The sequence below is a fragment of the Misgurnus anguillicaudatus genome, chromosome 3, assembly GCF_027580225.2.
Source record: "Misgurnus anguillicaudatus chromosome 3, ASM2758022v2, whole genome shotgun sequence".
Taxonomy (NCBI): domain Eukaryota; kingdom Metazoa; phylum Chordata; class Actinopteri; order Cypriniformes; family Cobitidae; genus Misgurnus; species Misgurnus anguillicaudatus.
In genome coordinates, this window is record NC_073339.2 from 11,955,618 (window position 1) to 11,961,617 (window position 6,000).

Below are 6,000 nucleotides of genomic sequence, written 5' to 3' on the forward strand. Positions count from 1 at the left end.
TTATTCATATTAATACATTTTAATTTTATAATTTCTTGAAAGAATATTATAATTTAAGGCCTTATTTTTGTCTGGCATACATGTTGTATGTTGCTTAAAAATAAAATGTATTGTGTCCAGTTGAAAAGTTTGTATATGCAGCCATTTGAAAATAGCACATTTTAGTGTTGCAATGGCAATACTGCAACACCGTGAAACTGTGGTATTTTTGTTTAAGGTTATCATACCACCAAAATCTCATACCGGCCCATGCCTAATGTAAACACTACGGCTAGTGATGCACCGAAATGAAAATTCTTGGCCGAAACCGAAAAAAGCAAACCAAGGCCGAAAAACCGAAACACCGAAAGAAATTATTATGCCAATTATTAGTACAATTGCATTTATGGCTATCACTGTGTACTAACTAGGGGTGTGTGATGGATCAAAAAACTCACAGTTCGGATCACATTACAGTTTTTGAGGCACAGATCAGATTACGTTTCCGATCAGCAAAAAGCGGGCGGGCAAAATCGAATAAACAATAAAGAAATTGCAAACATTTATAAAAAAGAACAAAGTTGTACATTAATAAGGTCTGATATTAGCATTACAGAAATCAAATTAAATGAATCATAACACAATAAATTAAATATATTATTATTTTTAGAGCTATTTGTCTCTTTGTCATGGGTTGTTTGATTAACATTAATGACACAGACTTAAGTAGGTTAATCTGACTGTAATCTATACATACACTTAAGACATAAACAAATGTTTTTATTAGAAAAAGAATACTGTGGAGATAATTTTGTTTATATGTGCCCTATCAATAACAGAGTGATTTTATGTTTGCTTGTTTTTTTTTTAAATGCGTCTCTCTCGTATGTGCACTATTATGGGCACTTAAACGCGCGTGCACACATAGAGAAGGAGGCTGAATCTCAAACAGCGCAACAGTCGCTCCACATAAAAAACATTACGTTGTGTTTCATTGCTTTATTTGCCAAATGTACGTTATTGGATTACAGTATGAGACACATTAGCGCGACTTTATCTAAAATTTACACATCAAGACATGCTAAATTTTTGCAGACGCGTGCAAACGGCTCGACCGTGAGTAAAACCTGCTTGAGCACGGAGGGGAGGGGTGGGTGACGACTGATCACCGTGAGTGAAACCCAAGCGCTATCGCACAGATTGGAGGGGCGCGGTTGACATTCATTTTCGGTTGACATTTTCGGCTGGATTTTTTATTTTGGCCCGAAACTGATAATGCCATTTTCGGCTGAAATTTTCGGCGACCGAAATTTCGGTGCACCCCTAACTACGGCAATATATCGCCTCTCTCTCTCTCTCAAAAATTAAATAAATAAAACCCATGGTCATGTTCACATCCTGCAATAAGTCTATATAGTCATCGCCACAGGCCTAGCTGGGACGCTAAATCGTGTGATTCTGCTTGCAACGCTTCTCAATGAATAACAGTGAAATGCTGCTACATCCAAAAACCAGAGGGCGCTCTCGAGCAGAAACTCAACATGCGCCGCAGAAGTACAATTTACACACGCATCTCCTGGAAGTGCCTGTAAGCATATTTATATCGCTGTTCATCAAACCTTTTCTGGTATTTTCATGATAATAAAGAATATGTATAATGATTATGTTTGATGAGTGTTGCTCAAATGCATGTTATAAACGACTCAAACTAACAGTGATTTCAGATTGATTAGGACTTCCTATTGATCAAAGAGCCATAATAAATGAAAGGGATGTACATAATATCGCCTTTGCGGTTCAGAATCGATATCAGAGAGTTATTATTAGTATAAATCGCGATTAATCGTCCGTCCTGGATTAAACTACCCTGTATATGAAACCACCCCTTTGTGTTATTAACTTATTACAACACAGTGATTACATTAAATAATGAAAACGATACATTTTTGACAAGGTACCCACCAGAATTAGAGTGAGATATTAGAGGCACTTTTCAACAGCAACCTAAACCACGCACAACTGTAATGAGGAAAACATTCACTACTTTTACAAGAGGACAAAGTTTAACTTGTGACTCGGGTAATCCTGTGAACTAAGAGCCCAACAAAGGTGTGTGTGTCCATCATGTTGCCCTTGTATCAGTGGTGATGACATCACCAATGCCACGACACAGCAAAGAAAGATGACAGCGTGAAGTGAAGTCACAAGTCATAACTTATTCAACAGTTTCCACCAGCACAACACCATCTTGAATAATAACGCATTCTCCTATAAGTAAGCCATTTGTAACACGATTTCACCCAAAAGCCTACACAGTGCGCCACTATGAAAACAGTCCCCTGTATGTTCAAGCATTCCAACACAGTGACAGTGTCTCAACCATTGACAGGAGTTTAGTGTGGTACTATCTGTGAAAGACGGGGGAGTGTTCGGGAAACCTTTAAAAAAAACAATCCTTATTTTTGCAAAGCATCTGGTGACACCAATTGTGGAGGAATTGCACAATACAGCTTCAACTATTGAAGGGTCCAGAGTTATGTCACACGATATCATTTCTTTTTATAGGGATGGGACGATATATCGGCCGATGATGCTTGCTACACTTCTCAATGAATTGCGGTGAAATGCCGCTACATCCAGAGGGCGCTCTTGTGCAGAAACGCAATATGGGTCGCAGAAGAAAAACTATTTACACATGCATCTCCAGGAAATGGCTTAAAGGGACAGTAAATAGGGTTTTAAGTGTTTTATTAGTCAAAATCAATGTCTTTATTCCTAAATATGTCCTCGTTGGTGTCAAATGACCTCTGCCAGCGATCTGATTTTTCTTTGTAAGCTTAAAATAAGTCCAAGGAGGCTTCCATGTCGTTCCGCCATACTGATAAACTATAATAGCAAAGAGGGACAAAAAGCACTAGCCTACCAACGCGTTTTCATTCAGAATACGTGAACTAGCTGAAACGGACAAAGAAATCAGAGATGAAATAACGACTACCGTTGCAAATCTTAGTTGCAACACGCATTTGTAAAAGCGAGGTGCTAGAGAGCACTATTCGTTTGAATGCAAAATACAATTTAACCACTAGATGGGGTAAATCCTACTTATTGTCCCTTTAATCATTGATATTGTTTTTCTTCAAAACTTTTCAGGTATTTTCATAATAATAAAGATTAGAATCTGTAAAATGATTGTTTGACGAGTGTTGCTTTTTCAAATGCATGTTATAAACGACTCAAACTAACAGTGATTTCACATTGATAAGGACTTACTGATCAAAGAGTCGTAGTACATGAAAAAGCTGTCGATAATATCAGCTGTGCGATTCAGAATCGTTATCAGACAGGTATTATCAGTGTTTATCTGCATTTATCGTCCCATCCTTAGGTGTTCCGGTCTACGTGTATTCCAGGGTTAGGAATTTCAAATAGTCTTACAAAAATAAAAAACTCCACCTGTTTTTTATAACTCCTGAAATACTACATCAAAGCAAAAGATAAAATAATAGTGATGATGAAATGGAAGCACTGGACATACATAAACATTTCAAACAACAGTGAAACTAACTCGAGAGAGAGAGAGAGAGAGAGAGAGAGAGAGAGAGAGAGAGAGAGAGAGAGAGAGAGAGAGAGAACTTGAGAAACCAGAGTTACATGTATGCACATTTAACAATGCATTTCTTATTATGATTACTACGCAACGCAAACATTTCTTACTGGAAACTAAAATTATTATGTCACTTTGACAAATATGCTATAAATAGATAGTCAGCCTTCAGAAAATGTTGATTGGCAACTCAGAAGGTTTAATAAATATGATATAAGCGATTTAATTTAACTATTTTATACTGTGTTACCAAATTGCTGGTATTTGAATCCAGTAATGGTTGTTTTCCAATTATACACAAAATGTTTATAAAATACATAAATTAATAGAAAAAAATTAATTATCAAATAAATTAACTGATGAAAAAGTAAATAAATACAATATACGTACGTAACAGGGTTGCTATAGTTTATAGTCTGGGACCATAAATTAAATAGAAAAACATTTGTATTGATCTTACAATAGCTTTGGTAACATGGTTAAATAGTAAGTAAATGTAGTTAACGTCTTCATGGCTTACAATTTTAAGAAATGTTTAAGTGCAACACATCTTAACATTTTTTTAATACAAATTACAGTTATTAAGTTAATAAACAATCATGTTTTGTTTATTATGTTATATGTTTATTGCACGTACAAAACATGTCAGCAGGGAAGCTCCAGAGCAAGTGCAAAAAAATAAAAATCACAATTTGCTGAAAAAAACTACCAACTTTGCTAAACTATGCCACATGCTAGTTTATCACAACAAAAACCTAATAGGCCTTGCAGCAGTGTGATCTGATCTGAGGCCTGTTCACTCAATTCATAAACACCAGCAGCGTGACACTGTGCGAGCGGTTACAATGTAATAAGCGACCACAGCGTCACAGCCAAACAATGTAACAAAGACTCAGATCTCACACAATCGGGCTTCGTCCGGACATTTAACTCTCTATTTGTCAACCTTGTTACCAAAACCAAACCCGACAGGCAGAGAAATGGGCGTACAGCTTATTCTCTTGCGACACCAAAATAAAAGACACAGAACTGTGTATGTGAGCGTCACGCTGGGATTTACGCCAAATTGTTGTTTTTAAATAACATCAACGAGACTGAGATCACGTCGATGTCGAGTATCTCATGACTTAAATGTTAAGAAAATGTTGAATACTTACTATGCTGCAATGTAATTTTGTCTTCTGCTCTGTGTTCGCGAGCAGCCTTTCTGATCACGCCAGCAGTGCGGGCGCGAGTGTGCGCGTGCTGGGCAAAACGTCAGCGGAATGTGCGCACGAACGAATTAAACGGTGACTGACTCAAACGCGTTTATCTGCAAAAGACATGATGGTTCGTAAACGAAAACTTTCTCGCAGTTCCCCTTTAGACAGTGCGAAATAATCCGGGTAGGTCTAGCGTTTGTCTGAGACGGTTAAAATGCGGAGACTGATCTCAGGTCAGATGCCCCACGCCGCAGCGAGCGTATTGGCGCTTCATCCCTCGCTGAGGCGAGGCTTCGCATTACCCGGATGTGGACTTCATGCGGCGCTGCGCAAACATGGCTGCCTATGACGTCAGATATCGCGAGAGTGATTCGAAAGCCCGTCTTTTGAATCGCTCTCGCGATATATTGATACAATACGCCGAAAGATCTGCGCAGTGCGGTATACAGTCGAACACGCCTTTTATTATACAGAAACTGTGGTTGTAAAGGGCGCATGACTCATGAATCGTGTGAATCACGACGCTATAAAATATCGCGTCATATGCCAACTATAGGACAAGACGCAGAAAGACTGTCACGGTCAAAGACTACATGGGCGCGGGGCCACCGAGCCGCTGTCAGTCATCTGGAAACAGGCAGTGGGCGTGTCTTTAATTCAGCAGTCATTTTATAACTATCATTTGCTAGACTATTATGCTGAAAATTTATTGGAAAAATATGTTTTTACATACAGTTTGATGTTACCGTATCTACAAGATTTTATTTTAGGGGAGATCTTAAAAAAAACTGTAAAAATAGCTGTAGTTATGCAGCTGTTTGCCAGTAATTTACTGTAGATTTAAATGCATGTTATTTACTGGAAACAGTTTGTTTAAAGCTAAATGAACATTAAACATTAACAAGTTTTTGTCTTTACAGAATAAAACTAATATAACGCCATCATGCATAGCATTCTGGGAACAAGAAATCCTCATCAACCTTTTTCTGTTTTTCCTTCAGATTTTGGTTCCCAGAATGCTTTGCATGAAGCTGTTATTTTAGTTTGATTCTGTAAAGATAAAGATTTGTTCAAAGGTAAATTAACATTAAACGTCAACAAGCTGTTGCCATAAATAACAAATTTAAATCTACAGTAAGTTACTGTAATTTCTACAGATTTTTTTTACAGTGTAGATAAAAAAATGAAATAATAATGGAACAAGCATAAGAGGAC

The 6,000-nt window shown here is 37.4% G+C and overlaps 1 protein-coding gene across 1 annotated transcript in view; it reads right to left on the minus strand.

Moving 5' to 3' along the window:
• cab39l (calcium binding protein 39-like) overlaps positions 1-5,049 on the minus strand; it is a 21,190-nt gene extending 16,141 nt beyond the window's left edge. Inside the window, exon 1 of the mRNA XM_073861259.1 lies at positions 4,741-5,049. The gene's annotated coding sequence lies outside the window, so the exon portion shown is untranslated. The remainder of the gene's footprint in view (positions 1-4,740) is intronic.
• Positions 5,050-6,000: the final 951 nt, after the last annotated feature.